At 43.5% G+C, this 13,646-nt stretch overlaps 16 non-coding genes across 16 annotated transcripts; all 16 read left to right on the top strand.

Annotated features, from left to right (window-relative positions):
• The first annotated feature begins 210 nt into the window (after positions 1 to 210).
• On the top strand, positions 211 to 283 carry TRNAT-CGU (transfer RNA threonine (anticodon CGU)). Its single transcript has one exon. It is a non-coding gene; the product is annotated as a tRNA-Thr (tRNA).
• Positions 284 to 671: 388 nt separating this feature from the next.
• Positions 672 to 744, top strand: TRNAT-UGU (transfer RNA threonine (anticodon UGU)). The gene has a single exon. It is a non-coding gene; the product is annotated as a tRNA-Thr (tRNA).
• A 934-nt stretch (positions 745 to 1,678) lies between these two features.
• Positions 1,679 to 1,751, top strand: TRNAT-AGU (transfer RNA threonine (anticodon AGU)). The gene has a single exon. It is a non-coding gene; the product is annotated as a tRNA-Thr (tRNA).
• Positions 1,752 to 3,063: 1,312 nt separating this feature from the next.
• On the top strand, positions 3,064 to 3,136 carry TRNAT-UGU (transfer RNA threonine (anticodon UGU)). The gene has a single exon. It is a non-coding gene; the product is annotated as a tRNA-Thr (tRNA).
• Positions 3,137 to 3,509: 373 nt separating this feature from the next.
• TRNAT-UGU (transfer RNA threonine (anticodon UGU)) lies at positions 3,510 to 3,582 on the top strand. The gene has a single exon. It is a non-coding gene; the product is annotated as a tRNA-Thr (tRNA).
• A 312-nt stretch (positions 3,583 to 3,894) lies between these two features.
• Positions 3,895 to 3,967, top strand: TRNAT-CGU (transfer RNA threonine (anticodon CGU)). Its single transcript has one exon. It is a non-coding gene; the product is annotated as a tRNA-Thr (tRNA).
• Positions 3,968 to 4,695: 728 nt separating this feature from the next.
• Positions 4,696 to 4,768, top strand: TRNAT-CGU (transfer RNA threonine (anticodon CGU)). Its single transcript has one exon. It is a non-coding gene; the product is annotated as a tRNA-Thr (tRNA).
• A 596-nt stretch (positions 4,769 to 5,364) lies between these two features.
• On the top strand, positions 5,365 to 5,437 carry TRNAT-UGU (transfer RNA threonine (anticodon UGU)). The gene has a single exon. It is a non-coding gene; the product is annotated as a tRNA-Thr (tRNA).
• A 779-nt stretch (positions 5,438 to 6,216) lies between these two features.
• On the top strand, positions 6,217 to 6,289 carry TRNAT-CGU (transfer RNA threonine (anticodon CGU)). Its single transcript has one exon. It is a non-coding gene; the product is annotated as a tRNA-Thr (tRNA).
• A 388-nt stretch (positions 6,290 to 6,677) lies between these two features.
• TRNAT-UGU (transfer RNA threonine (anticodon UGU)) lies at positions 6,678 to 6,750 on the top strand. Its single transcript has one exon. It is a non-coding gene; the product is annotated as a tRNA-Thr (tRNA).
• Positions 6,751 to 7,929: 1,179 nt separating this feature from the next.
• TRNAT-AGU (transfer RNA threonine (anticodon AGU)) lies at positions 7,930 to 8,002 on the top strand. The gene has a single exon. It is a non-coding gene; the product is annotated as a tRNA-Thr (tRNA).
• A 1,312-nt stretch (positions 8,003 to 9,314) lies between these two features.
• On the top strand, positions 9,315 to 9,387 carry TRNAT-CGU (transfer RNA threonine (anticodon CGU)). Its single transcript has one exon. It is a non-coding gene; the product is annotated as a tRNA-Thr (tRNA).
• A 223-nt stretch (positions 9,388 to 9,610) lies between these two features.
• Positions 9,611 to 9,683, top strand: TRNAT-UGU (transfer RNA threonine (anticodon UGU)). The gene has a single exon. It is a non-coding gene; the product is annotated as a tRNA-Thr (tRNA).
• A 312-nt stretch (positions 9,684 to 9,995) lies between these two features.
• TRNAT-CGU (transfer RNA threonine (anticodon CGU)) lies at positions 9,996 to 10,068 on the top strand. Its single transcript has one exon. It is a non-coding gene; the product is annotated as a tRNA-Thr (tRNA).
• Positions 10,069 to 10,456: 388 nt separating this feature from the next.
• On the top strand, positions 10,457 to 10,529 carry TRNAT-UGU (transfer RNA threonine (anticodon UGU)). The gene has a single exon. It is a non-coding gene; the product is annotated as a tRNA-Thr (tRNA).
• Positions 10,530 to 12,586: 2,057 nt separating this feature from the next.
• On the top strand, positions 12,587 to 12,659 carry TRNAT-AGU (transfer RNA threonine (anticodon AGU)). Its single transcript has one exon. It is a non-coding gene; the product is annotated as a tRNA-Thr (tRNA).
• The last annotated feature ends 987 nt before the right edge of the window (positions 12,660 to 13,646 follow it).

A 13,646-nucleotide genomic window follows, 5' to 3' on the forward strand; every position in this document is an offset into this window, starting at 1 on the left:
CATTGACTTGGTACTGGTGTGTCATTCTTTTGGGCAACAACTAACTTAGGAGTTTACTTGTTTGAATAACTTTTTATTTTGAAAGTGTGTTTGCGATAACAGTCGTTTTATCGGTCACCAGTTCCTCAGAGAGTCAGGTTTTTGGTTTTGTGATATGTTTCCTCAATTGTGGTCTCACCTCAAGAGATTTGCATAAAACTGTAGCCAACTGGCTCCATAGCTCAGGGGTTAGAGCACTGGTTTCGTAAACCAGGGGTCGTGAGTTCAATTCTCACTGGGGCCTGCGTTTTGCTTATTCTTCAAAGAGACTGAGTGGAATATTGAAACCCTTGGTTTTCAAAATTGGCTTATGCGGTGGGTGAGCACCGAGTCACTATTAATGAAACCCGGATGCAAGTTGGACCGAGTATTTCACAGTATTGTGGCAGTTTTTTCTGGATTATTGCCACCCGAAAGTTATTATTTAGAAGTGTCATATGTGTTCATGCTTAAATTCAAACTTCCCAAGTCATGAGGTGCGAACATGGTCAAGTTTACATGGAGCTGTGTGACGCAATTTGTCGTTTTTGGCCACATCGCAATTAACTTCTCAGTTGAGGCATTGGTGCCATGTTGCATTAACAGGTTCTGTGAGCTTTTTAATAATGGATTTGCAGGTGTAGAAAGGGATTGGCTCCATAGCTCAGTGGTTAGAGCACTGGTCTTGTAAACCAGGGGTCGCGAGTTCAATTCTCGCTGGGGCCTGTGTAGTTTTGCATCCTGCTTCGGCAATATTGACAAATCAAGAGGCTGTTCTTTTCAAATTTCAGCAATGCTAATAAGAAACAGCAGGGGGCACGGTAGCACTCACTTGGTACAGGTGTGGCATTGTTTTGGACAACAACTAACTTAGGAGTTTACTTGTTTGAATAACTTTTAATGTAAAGTGTGTGTGCGATAAAACAGTCGTTTAATCGGTCACCAGTTCCTCAGAGAGCCAGGTTTTTGGTATTGTGATGTTTCCAAAATTTTGTTCTCACCTCAAGAGGTTTGCATAAAACCGTAGCCAACTGGCTTCGTAAACCAGGGGTCGTGAGTTCAATTCTCACTGGGGCCTCTTTTATTTCACACCTTCTTGAGACTGTGATTGAAAATAGAAGTTATTGGTTTTAAAAGTTTGCCCAAGTTTCGAGTGCACCAAGTCATTGTTCCATTTCACCAGGAACCCATGTTGAAATGTTTCTGAATTAATATCATCCAAATACATTTGTTGTGAAATGTCGTCGGAAAATAGCACTGAATGGGTCTTGCATTAACATATATAGATGGGAATAGCTCTGTTGCTCAGCAGTGAAAGCGCTGGTCTTCTAACCTGGGGGCCCTTAAGTTCTTGCTGGAGATTTTAAGTCAGTTTACATCCTCCATTGGTAACATTTTGAAATGTGGTGTCGGCGTGTAAGTGTGGTTCTTTCTTGAAACTTTTTCAAAGATTTCATTTTAGAATGTGTTGTACACTTTCCAACGTGGCTTTTATTAGCAAACATATGGCAACGTAAAATAAAAGTTCATGGGCAGAATCCTTAACTCAATTACCATAACATTAATTGATCTAATTAACCAGGCAACGTGTGCTGATGCTCAAGCCTTCATTTATCCTGTTTCATTTCATGTGTGTCTTTTGGTGACAGAGGCTTCAACTGGCTCCATAGCTCAGTGGTTAGAGCACTGGTCTAGTAAACCAGGGGTCGTGAGTTCAATGCTTACTGGAGCCTTTATTTTAAGCATCATTAAACTTCAGTATTATCATTATTTAGTTGAATGTGACAGTTTCAGCTTGTGAGCACCTACTGACACCTATTGATAACTGTAATGTGTTATGAAGCATATGGTGATACTCACCTGGCAATGTCTGTTGATAAAACCACCAAAATTTACATTGTGAACGCTTTTGAACATAAAACGGGTTCAGTCATGGAGATCCGAAACCAGCGACTGAGAGTTACATTCTTATTGTTCACCAAGATCCAAATGAATCTCCGACATAACGTACGTGGAGCTCTTTCAGTCAGTGACAGCGAACTTTCATGATACTCGGGGGCATGGAGCCACGCGCGTTTGGTGTAAATATCATGCACGAAAAACTCAGGCAATATTTCTTGGATAAAGCCAGTCAAATGTACTCTTTAAAACGTTGCCTTACTTTCTGTTCGATGTGGTGTGTGTTTGTTACCAGCTTCCCCAGTCATCAGTTATAAAAGCTGATATTTTGCTCAGATGGCTTTTGTAAACTACCTCGCCTGGTTTACAGGAGATGGTGGGTTCGATTCCGACCCTGACTCCCGTTTGCTTGGAGTTTGCGTGTCTCTCTCCGCGTGGTGGTGTGGACTTTTTTTAGGGTACTCCGGGTTTGCCATCCACATTTAAAATCAACGTCACACATTTAGAGTATTTGGCTGCTATACATTTCCACGTGACGATAAGCCTCTTCGTCGAGCTATCATTTGTGATAGCCATGTCGCTTCTGAAAAAAAGCTAAAAAGCTCAGTGAGACCTTACCTGGTAAAATAGTTTTAAAAATATCACATCCTGGTGCGGTGAGGTTGACGAATGTGAGCTCCCACGTGTTTTAGGATGTTCGCCACGCAGTTGTGTCGTGAGCGCCCGTGGCACATTGAGAACTGCAGGGGGTGCAATAACTTTTGTTACACTTTTGGAACTTCGGCTTTGCGATGTTTGCAATTAATATAAGCTTTCCAAGGTTATATGTCACGAAGGAGCATCTACCTTAACATAGCAGAATTCGTATTTGGTATAGCTAATTTTTTTGGGGATTTAAGTTAGACATTCCTTCAAAATCCGATGTAAACTTTGGTGCAACAGCTCTTTCTCCTATGTCATCAGTTCCCCTGCTGTATCTGTTCCACCTGATGACGGTCACTTGTGTTGCGATCGAAACGTCGTGGTTTAATTTTTTTTGACCTACGTCACTTTACCGAAAGAACCAAAGAGTATGCATCCCAGCAGTCACGATAACTTCAAATCTAGATTATTCCCTTAGAAGTTGATACAACGCCACACTCAGATGGCTCCATAGCTCAGGGGTTAGAGCACTGGTTTTGTAAACCAGGGGTCGTGAGTTCAAATCTCACTGGGGCCTTCGTTTTGCTTGTTCTTCAAAGAGACTGAGTGAAACATTAAAACCCTTGGTTTTCAAAATTGGCCTCTGCTGTGGGAGAGCACCGAGTCACGATGCAAATTGGACCGAGTGTTTCGCAGTAATGTGGCAGTTTTTTTCTGGAATATTGCCACCCGAAAGTTATTATTTAAAAGTGTCATATGTGTACGTGCTTAAATTCAAACTTCCCAAGTCATGAGATGCTAACATGGTCAAGTTTACATGGAGCTGTGTGACGCAATTTGTCGTTTTTGGCCACATCGCAATTAACTTCTCAGTTGAGGCATTGGTGCCATGTTGCATTAACAGGTTTTGTGCGCTTTTTAATAATGGATTTGCAGTTGAGCAAATGAGTGGCTCCATAGCTCAGTGGTTAGAGCACTGGTCTTGTAAACCAGGGGTCGCGAGTTCAATTCTCGCTGGGGCCTGTGTAGTTTTACATCCTACTTCGGCAATATTGACAAATCAAGAGGCGGCTGTTCTTTTAAGATGTCAGCAATGCTAATAAGAAACAGCAGGGGGCACGGTAGCATTGACTTGGTACTGGTGTGTCATTCTCTTGGGCAACAACTAACTTAGGAGTTTACTTGTTTGAATAACTTTTTATTTTGAAAGTGTGTTTGCGATAACAGTCGTTTTATCGGTCACCAGTTCCTCAGAGAGTCAGGTTTTTGGTTTTGTGATATGTTTCCTCAATTGTGTTCTCATCTCAAGAGATTTGCATAAAACTGTAGCCAACTGGCTCCATAGCTCAGGGATTAGAGCGCTGGTTTCGTAAACCAGGGGTCGTGAGTTCAATTCTCACTGGGGCCTCTTTTATTTCACACCTTTTTCAGGCTGTGATTGAAAATAAAAGTTCTTTGTTTTCAAAGTTGGCCCATGTTCGAGCGTACCAAGTCACTGTTCATTTCACCAGGGACCAAGGTGGCCCTAGCATCTTGATTTAATGTTGAAATGTTTCTGGATTCATATCATCCAAATACATTTGTTGTGAAGTGTCGTCGGAAAATAGCACTGAATGGGTCTTGCATTAAGATATATATGGGAATCGCTCTGTTGCTCAGCAGTGAAATCGCTGGTCTTGTAACCTGGGGGTCGTTCCTTCAGTTCTTGCTGGAGATTCTAAGTCGGTTTACATCCTGCATTGGTAACATTTTGAAATGTTGTACTACTTGTTGTGTTTAGTTTGTTGTCCTTCCCCCGTACCGACGATCAGCGCGGTCGGCTACATATGGTATTAAAGAAGTTCTACATTCGTACTTTTAACATCTGAGCACGAGTGTGAGCACCTGCTACTGATTTATGGCAGCAGGGGGCACGCCAGTAACGTTGTTCGGTATAAGCGTGGCGTTGTTTTATAACGCACATAACTTAGTTTTCTTGTTTTATTTTAATTGATTTTCCAATGTGCGCATGTGTTAAAGCATTTTTTCATAGTTCAGCAGTTCTTCAGAGGGCCATGTTCTTGCGTATTTGGTATAGCTCATTTTGTGGGATATTAGTTTGACATTGCCTTAGAAGTTGAGACAACACACTCAGATGGCTCCATAGCTCAGGGGTTAGAGCACTGGTTTCGTAAACCAGGGGTCGTGAGTTCAATTCTCACTGGGGCCTGCGTTTTGCTTATTCTTCAAAGAGACTAAGTGAAACATTAACCCCTTGGTTTTCAAAATTGGCCTATGCTGTGGGAGAGCACCGAGTCACTATTAAGGAAACCGGAATGCAATGTTGACCTAGTATTTAGCAGTAATGTGGCAGTTTTTTCTAGATTATTGCCAACCGAAAGATATTATTTAGAAGTGTCATATGTGTACGTGTTTAAATTCAAACTTCCCAAGTCACAAGTTGCTAACATGGTCAAGTTTACATGAAGCTGTGTTACGCAATTTGTCGTTTTTGGCCACATCGCAAACACGTTCCTTCGGAGTGGGAAGGTAGGAACTTGGTTGGACAGCGCATTCGTGCGATCCGTGTCACGCGGCGGAAGCTGCGTGGGGCGGCGCGTCACGTGGTGCTGAGCCCGCCTGAACCGCTTTATCAAATACAATTCGAGGGCGTGGCTATGCACGACAGACAGACAAATAATCCCTGGTGGGCAGTGTGGAACTGTTCCTACCTGTATAAACTTCTCAGTTGAGGCATTGGTGCATCTTGCATTAACAGGTTTTGTGAGCTTTTTAATACTGAATTTGCAGGTGTGGAAAATGAGTGGCTCCATAGCTCAGTGGTTAGAGCACTGGTCTTGTAAACCAGGGGTCGCGAGTTCAGTTCTCGCTGTGGCCTGTGTAGTTTTGCATCCTGCTTCGGCAATATTGACAAACTAGGTTGTTGGGGGGCGCCTATAGCGAACAACCACAGCGTGCGGCGGCCCCCAACAGACTGGTCAAGTAAATCCTTACGATCCACTCGCACAACATGCGGTGGGCCTTCATCCAGCAGTGGATTTAAGCACTTATGTAATGGACAAAGCACGGCTCTCCTTCAATTCAGCAGCGGAGCGAGCACAGCTCTTCCTAAAGCCAGCAGTGGAGAGCACGGGGGTTCCTCAGGGCAGCAGTGGACGGAGCATGGCTCCGTCTCACTCTCACTTACCTGTCTCCTCTGAGCTGCAAGCAATTGTCTGTGTGTATGAGTGAGCCGTGTGTGAGTGGATCGACCGTCAGCTTCCTCACTCTGACTCACCCGTCTCCTCTGAGCTGCGTGTGAGTGAGCTGTGTGTATGAGTGGATCGACCGTCAGCTTTCCGTGGCCATGATGTTGCTGCTTCTCAAAGTGGGGAGTTCGCGGTCACGTGACCCACTTCAACCAATCCAGAGGCGTACATGTTTGGGAGGGGCGCACCTCTGGTTGGCTGCTTGCTCGCGGTCATGTGACGCACTTCAACCAATCTGGGGGCGTTAATCACAGTCACAGAATGACATGAGGACAGATCTGGGCTATTTTATACGTGTATCGAGAGGCTGTTCTTTTAAGTTTTCAGCAATAATCAACGATTTTTGCCCGCAACAATCACCAAAAAACTCCGCGTTTTTCTGGAGGGACTGATAAAACTGTAGCCAACTGGCTCCATAGCTCAGGGGCTGGAGCACTGGTTTCGTAAACCAGGGGTCGTGAGTTCAATTCTCACTGGGGCTTGCGTTTTGCTTATTCTTCAAAGATACTGAGTGAAACATTAAAACCCTTGGTTTTCAAAATTGGCCTATGCGGTGGGTGAGCACCGAGTCACTATTAATGAAACCGGGATGCAAGTTGGACCGAGTATTTCACAGTATTGTGGCAGTTTTTTCTGGATTATTGCCACCCGAAAGTTATTATTTAGAAGTGTCACATGTGTACATGCTTAAATTCAAACTTCCAAAGTCATGAGTTGCGAACATGGTCAAGTTTACATGGAGCTGTGTGACGCAATTTGTCGTTTTTGGCCACATCGCAATTAACTTCTCAGTTGAGGCATTGGTGCAATGTTGCATTAACAGGTTTTGTGAGCTTTTTAATAATGGATTTGCAGGTGTAGAAAAGGAGTGGCTCCATAGCTCAGTGGTTAGAGCACTGGTCTTGTAAACCAGGGGTCGCGAGTTCAATTCTCGCTGGGGCCTGCGTAGTTTTGCATCCTACTTCGGCAATATTGACAAATCTAGATGCTGTTCTTTTAAGTTTTTAGCAATGCTAATAAGAAACAGCAGGGGGCACGGTAGCACTCATTTGGTACAGGTGTGGCATTGTTTTGGACAACAACTAACTTAGGAGTTTACTTGTTTGAATAACTTTTAATGTAAAGTGTGTGTGCGATAAAACAGTCGTTTAATCGGTCACCAGTTCCTCAGAGAGCCAGGTTTTTGGTATTGTGATGTTTCCTCAATTTTGTTCTCACCTCAAGAGGTTTGCATAAAACCGGAGCCAACTGGCTTCGTAAACCAGGGGTCGTGAGTTCAATTCTCACTGGGGCCTCTTTTATTTCACACCTTCTTGAGACTGTGATTGAAAATAGAAGTTATTGGTTTTAAAAGTTGGCCCATGTTTCGAGTGCACCAAGTCATTGTTCCATTTCACCAGGGACCCATGTTGAAATGTTTCTGAATTAATATCATCCAAATACATTTGTTGTGAAATGTCGTCGGAAAATAGCACTGAATGGGTCTTGCATCAACATATATAGATGGGAATAGCTCTGTTGCTCAGCAGTGAAAGCGCTGGTCTTCTAACCTGGGGGCTCTTAAGTTCTTGCTGGAGATTCTAAGTCAGTTTACATCCTCCATTGGTAACATTTTGAAATGTGGTGTCGGCGTGTAAGTGTGGTTCTTTCTTGAAACTTTTTCAAAGATTTCATTTTAGAATGTGTTGTACACTTTCCAACGTGGCTTTTATTAGCAAACATATGGCAACGTAAAATAAAAGTTCATGGGCAGAATCCTTAACTCAATTACCATATCATTAATTGATCTAATTAACCAGGCAACGTGTGCTGATGCTCAAGCCTTAATTTATCCTGTTTCATTTCATGTGTGTCTTTTGGTGACAGAGGCTTCAACTGGCTCCATAGTTCTAGATTTGAAGCTTTCGTGACTGCAATGATTCATATTCTTAGGTTTTTTCGGTAAAGTCACGTAGGTAAAACATTAAAATTAATGAAAGTAAAATAAAACAAAACAAAAAAATAAAATTCACGACGTTTCGGAGGCAACACAAGTCTCCGTCATCAGGTGTTTTGTTTTATTTTACTTTCATTAATTTTAATGTTTTACCTACGTGACTTTACCGAAAAAACCTAAGAATATGGCTCCATAGCTCAGTGGTTAGAGCACTGGTCTAGTAAACCAGGGGGCGTGAGTTCAATTCTCACTGGAGCCTTTATTTTAAGCATCATTAAACTTCAGTATTATCATTATTTAGTTGAATGTGACAGTTTCAGCTTGTGAGCACCTACTGACACCTATTGATAACTGCAATGTGTTATGAAGCATATGGTGATACTCACCTGGCAATGTCTGTTGATAAAACCACCAAAATTTACATTGTGAACGCTTTTGAACATAAAACGGGTTCAGTCATGGAGATCCGAAACCAGCGACTGAGAGTTACATTCTTATTGTTCACCAAGATCCAAATGAATCTCCGACATAACGTACGTGGAGCTCTTTCAGTCAGTGACAGCGAACTTTCATGATACTCGGGGGCATGGAGCCACGCGCGTTTGGTGTAAATATCATGCACGATAACTAAGGCAACATTTATTGGATAAAGCCAGTCAAATGTACTCTTTAAAACGTTGCCTTACTTTCTGTTCGATGTGGTGTGTGTTTGTTACCAGCTTCCCCAGTCATCAGTTATAAAAGCTGATATTTTGCTCAGATGGCTTTTGTAAACTACCTCGCCTGGTTTACAGGAGATGGTGGGTTCGATTCCGACCCTGACTCCCGTTTGCTTGGAGTTTGCGTGTCTCTCTCCGCGTGGTCGTGTGGACTTTTTTTTAGGGTACTCCGGGTTTGCCATCCACATTTAAAATCAACGTCACACATTTAGAGTATTTGGCTGCTATACATTTCCACGTGACGATAAGCCTCTTCGTCGAGCTATCATTTGTGATAGCCATGTCGCTTCTGAAAAAGAGCTAAAAAGCTCAGTGAGACCTTACCTGGTAAAATAGTTTTAAAAATATCACATCCTGGTGCGGTGAGGTTGACGAATGTGAGCTCCCACGTGTTTTAGGATGTTCGCCACGCAGTTGTGTCGTGAGCGCCCGTGGCACATTGAGAACTGCAGGGGGCGCAATAACTTTTGTTACACTTTTGGAACTTCGGCTTTGCGATGTTTGCAATTAATATAAGCTTTCCAAGGTTATATGTCACGAAGGAGCATCTACCTTAACATAGCAGAATTCGTATTTGGTATAGCTAATTTTTTTGGGGATTTAAGTTAGACATTCCTTCAAAATCCGATGTAAACTTTGGTGCATCAGCTCTTTCTCCTATGTCATCAGTTCCCCTGCTGTATCTGTTCCACCTGATGACGGTCGCTTGTGTTGCGATCGAAACGTCGTGTTTTAATTTTTTTTGACCTACGTCACTTTACCGAAAGAACCAAAGAGTATGCATCGCAGCAGTCACGATAACTTCAAATCTAGATTATTCCCTTAGAAGTTGATACAACGCCAGACTCAGATGGCTCCATAGCTCAGGGGTTAGAGCACTGGTTTCGTAAACCAGGGGTCGTGAGTTCAATTCTCACTGGGGCCTTCGTTTTGCTTGTTCTTCAAAGAGACTGAGTGAAACATTAAAACCCTTGGTTTTTAAAATTGGCCTCTGCTGTGGGAGAGCACCGAGTCACGATTAAGGAAATCGGGATGCAAATTGGACCGAGTGTTTCGCAATTAACTTCTCAGTTGAGGCATTGGTGCCATGTTGCATTAACAGGTTTTGTGCGCTTTTTAATAATGGATTTGCAGGTGAGCAAACGAGTGGCTCCATAGCTCAGTGGTTAGAGCACTGGTCTTGTAAACCAGGGGTCGAGAGTTCAATTCTCGCTGTGGCCTGTGTAGTTTTACATCCTACTTCGGCAATATTGACAAATCGAGAGGCGGCTGTTCTTTTAAGATGTCAGCAATGCTAATAAGAAACAGCAGGGGGCACGGTAGCATTGACTTGGTACTGGTGTGTCATTCTTTTGGGCAACAACTAACTTAGGAGTTTACTTGTTTGAATAACTTTTTATTTTGAAAGTGTGTTTGCGATAACAGTCGTTTTATCGGTCACCAGTTCCTCAGAGAGTCAGGTTTTTGGTTTTGTGATATGTTTCCTCAATTGTGGTCTCACCTCAAGAGATTTGCATAAAACTGTAGCCAACTGGCTCCATAGCTCAGGGGTTAGAGCACTGGTTTCGTAAACCAGGGGTCGTGAGTTCAATTCTCACTGGGGCCTGCGTTTTGCTTATTCTTCAAAGAGACTGAGTGGAATATTAAAACCCTTGGTTTTCAAAATTGGCCTATGCGGTGGGTGAGCACCGAGTCACTATTAATGAAACCCGGATGCAAGTTGGACCGAGTATTTCACAGTATTGTGGCAGTTTTTTCTGGATTATTGCCACCCGAAAGTTATTATTTAGAAGTGTCATATGTGTTCATGCTTAAATTCAAACTTCCCAAGTCATGAGTTGCGAACATGGTCAAGTTTACATGGAGCTGTGTGACGCAATTTGTCGTTTTTGGCCACATCGCAATTAACTTCTCAGTTGAGGCATTGGTGCCATGTTGCATTAACAGGTTCTGTGAGCTTTTTAATAATGGATTTGCAGGTGTAGAAAGGGATTGGCTCCATAGCTCAGTGGTTAGAGCACTGGTCTTGTAAACCAGGGGTCGCGAGTTCAATTCTCGCTGGGGCCTGTGTAGTTTTGCATCCTGCTTCGGCAATATTGACAAATCAAGAGGCTGTTCTTTTCAAATTTCAGCAATGCTAATAAGAAACAGCAGGGGGCACGGTAGCACTGACTTGCTACTGGTGTGTCATTCTTTTGGGCAACAACTAACTTAGGAGTTTACTTGTTTGAATAACTTTTTATTTTGAAAGTGTGTTTGCGATAACAGTCGTTTTATCGGTCACCAGTTCCTCAGAGAGTCAGGTTTTTGGTTTTGTGATATGATTCCTCAATTGTGTTCTCACCTCAAGAGATTTGCATAAAACTGTAGCCAACTGGCTCCATAGCTCAGGGGTTAGAGCACTGGTTTCTTAAACCAGGGGTGTGATTGAAAATAAAAGTTCTTTGTTTTCAAAGTTGGCCCATGTTCGAGCGTACCAAGTCATTGTTCATTTCACCAGGGACCAAGGTGGCCCTAGCATCTTGAATTAATGTTGAAATGTTTCTGGATTCATATCATCCAAATACATTTGTTGTAAAGTGTCGTCGGAAAATAGCACTGAATGGGTCTTGCATTAAGATTTAAATGGGAACTAGCAGAAGTACCCGGCGTTGCCCGGGTGAAAAATATATTTCTTAATACACAGATGGGCTGCTACCCCTGCCCCCCCCCTCCCAGCCACGATCTCCTCGGCCGCTGTGCAGTAATATGTACGGCCTATAGTGTGGTGGGGTGTCGAGGCCTAGTACCGTGCAGAGCCTCCGGCCTCGCCTAAATTGCCCAGCCGGCTGAGGCTGGGTACTGGGGCCTTTACCCCCCCCCCCCCCCCCGCGCTACAATAATACTGTCTAATCGCTATAATTTTATTATCTACCGACCCTATAATAGTAATTGCACACATTGGGGTGGGGGGGGGAGTGAAGAGGACGTGAAACTTTGATGAATTTACCTCAGAGTCGCGTGTTAATGCGTGCGCATATTTTTAACGGGAATTAAAAATGGCGTCCACCCCGCAGCGAATGCCTCGCTACCCGTTGCCAGGGGCAACCGCCGTGTCTCGCAAATCCCTCACATTTCGTCCAATGAAACTGCGTATGGTCCGGCGACACACAGACAGACAGACACACACACAGACAGACAGACAGATTTGCGATTTTATATATATAGACAAGCAGAAGTACCCGGCGTTGCCCGGGTGAAAAATATATTTCTTAATAACCTTACATATATACACAGATGAAATAAATAAATAAAGTTGAATAACACTAAATCGATCATTAAACCACTTTAAAGGTGACGGAAAAAAAAACTGACATGCCGTCGCTTGACACGGGTGGGGTGTCGAGGCCTAGTACCGTGCAGAGCCTCCGGCCTCGCCTAGATTGCCCATCCGGCTGAGGCTGGGTACTGGGGCCGTTACCCCCCCCCCCCCCCCCGCGCTACAATAATACTGTCTAATCGCTATAATTGTATTATCTACCGACCCTATAATAGTAATTGCACACATTGGGGTGGGGGGGGAGTGAAGAGGACGTGAAACTTTGATGAATTTACCTCAGAGTCGCGTATTAATGCGTGCGCATATTTTTAACGGGAATTAAAAATGGCGTCCACCCCGCAGCGAATGCGTCGCTACCCGTTGCCAGGAGCAACCACCGTGTTCCGCGCCGGTCGTCCAATGAAACTGCGTATGGTCCGGCGACACACAGACAGACAGACACACACACACAGACAGATTTGCGATTTTATATATATAGATAGCTCTGTTGCTCAGCAGTCAAAGCGCTGGTCTTGTAACCTGGGGGTCGTTCCTTCAGTTCTTGCTGGAGATTATAAGTCGGTTTTCGAATATGCTGTGCACTTGCCAACGTGGCTTTTTTTAGCAGACATATGGCAACATAAAATATAAGTTAATGGGCAGAATCTTTAACTGAATTACCATAACATTAATTGATCTTATTAACCAGGCAACGTGTGCTGATGCTCAAGCCTTCTTTAATCCTGTTTCATTTCACACATTGTTTTTTGCCTGATGAGTGACAGGCCTAAAATTCACGTGTCTTTTGGTGACAGGGGTTTTAACTGGCTCCATAGCTCAGTGGTTAGAGCACTGGTCTAGTAAACCAGGGGTCGTGAGTTCAATTCTCACTGGAGCCTTTCTTTTATGCATCATTAAACTGCAGTATTATTAGTATTATTTAGTTGAATATGTGACAGTTCCAGTTTGTGAGCACCTACTGACACCTATTGATAACTGCAATGTATTATGAAGCATATGGTGATACTCACCTGGCAATGTCTGTTGATAAAACCACCAAAATTTACATTGTGAACGCTTTTCAACATTAAACGGGTTCAGTCATGGAGACCCGAAACCAGCGATTGAGAGTTCCATTCTTACTGACCACCAACATACGTAGGATCCAAATGAGTCTCCGGAACAACGTACGTGGAGCTCTTTCAGTCAGTGACAGCGAACTTTCATGATACTCGGGGGCATGGAGTCACGCGCGTTTGGTGTAAATATCATGCACGATAACTAAGGCAACATTTATTGGATAAAGCCAGTCAAATGTACTTTTTAGAACGTTGCCTTACTTTCTGTTCGATGTGGTGTGTGTGTGTGTTTGTTAAAAGCTTCCTCAGTCATCAGTTATAAAAGCCGATATTTTGCTCAGATGGCTTTTGTAAACTACCTCGCCTGGTTTACAGGAAGTGTTCCGACCCTGACGCCTGTTTGTTTGGAGCTTGCTTGTCTCTCTCCGCGTGGTCGTGTGGATTTTTGTCCGGGTACTCCGGGTTTGCCATCCACATTTAAAATCAACGTCACACGTTTAGAGTATTTGGCTGCTATACATTTCCACGTGACGATAAGCCTCTTCGTCGAGCTATCATTGGTGATAGCCAGGTCGCTTCTGAAAAAGAGCTAAAAAGCTCAGTGGGACCTTACCTGGTAAATAGTTTTAAAAAGATCACATCCTGGTGAGCTCCCACGTGTTTTAGGACGTTCGCCACGCAGTTGTGTCGTGAGCGCCCGTGGCACATTGAGAACTGCAGGTGGCGCAATAACTTTTGTTACACTTTTGGAACTTCGGCTTTGCGATGTTTGCAATTAATATAAGCTTTCCAAGGTTATATGTCACG

The sequence above is a fragment of the Lampetra fluviatilis genome, chromosome 33 (genome assembly GCF_964198595.1).
Source record: "Lampetra fluviatilis chromosome 33, kcLamFluv1.1, whole genome shotgun sequence".
Taxonomy (NCBI): Eukaryota; Metazoa; Chordata; class Hyperoartia; order Petromyzontiformes; family Petromyzontidae; genus Lampetra; species Lampetra fluviatilis.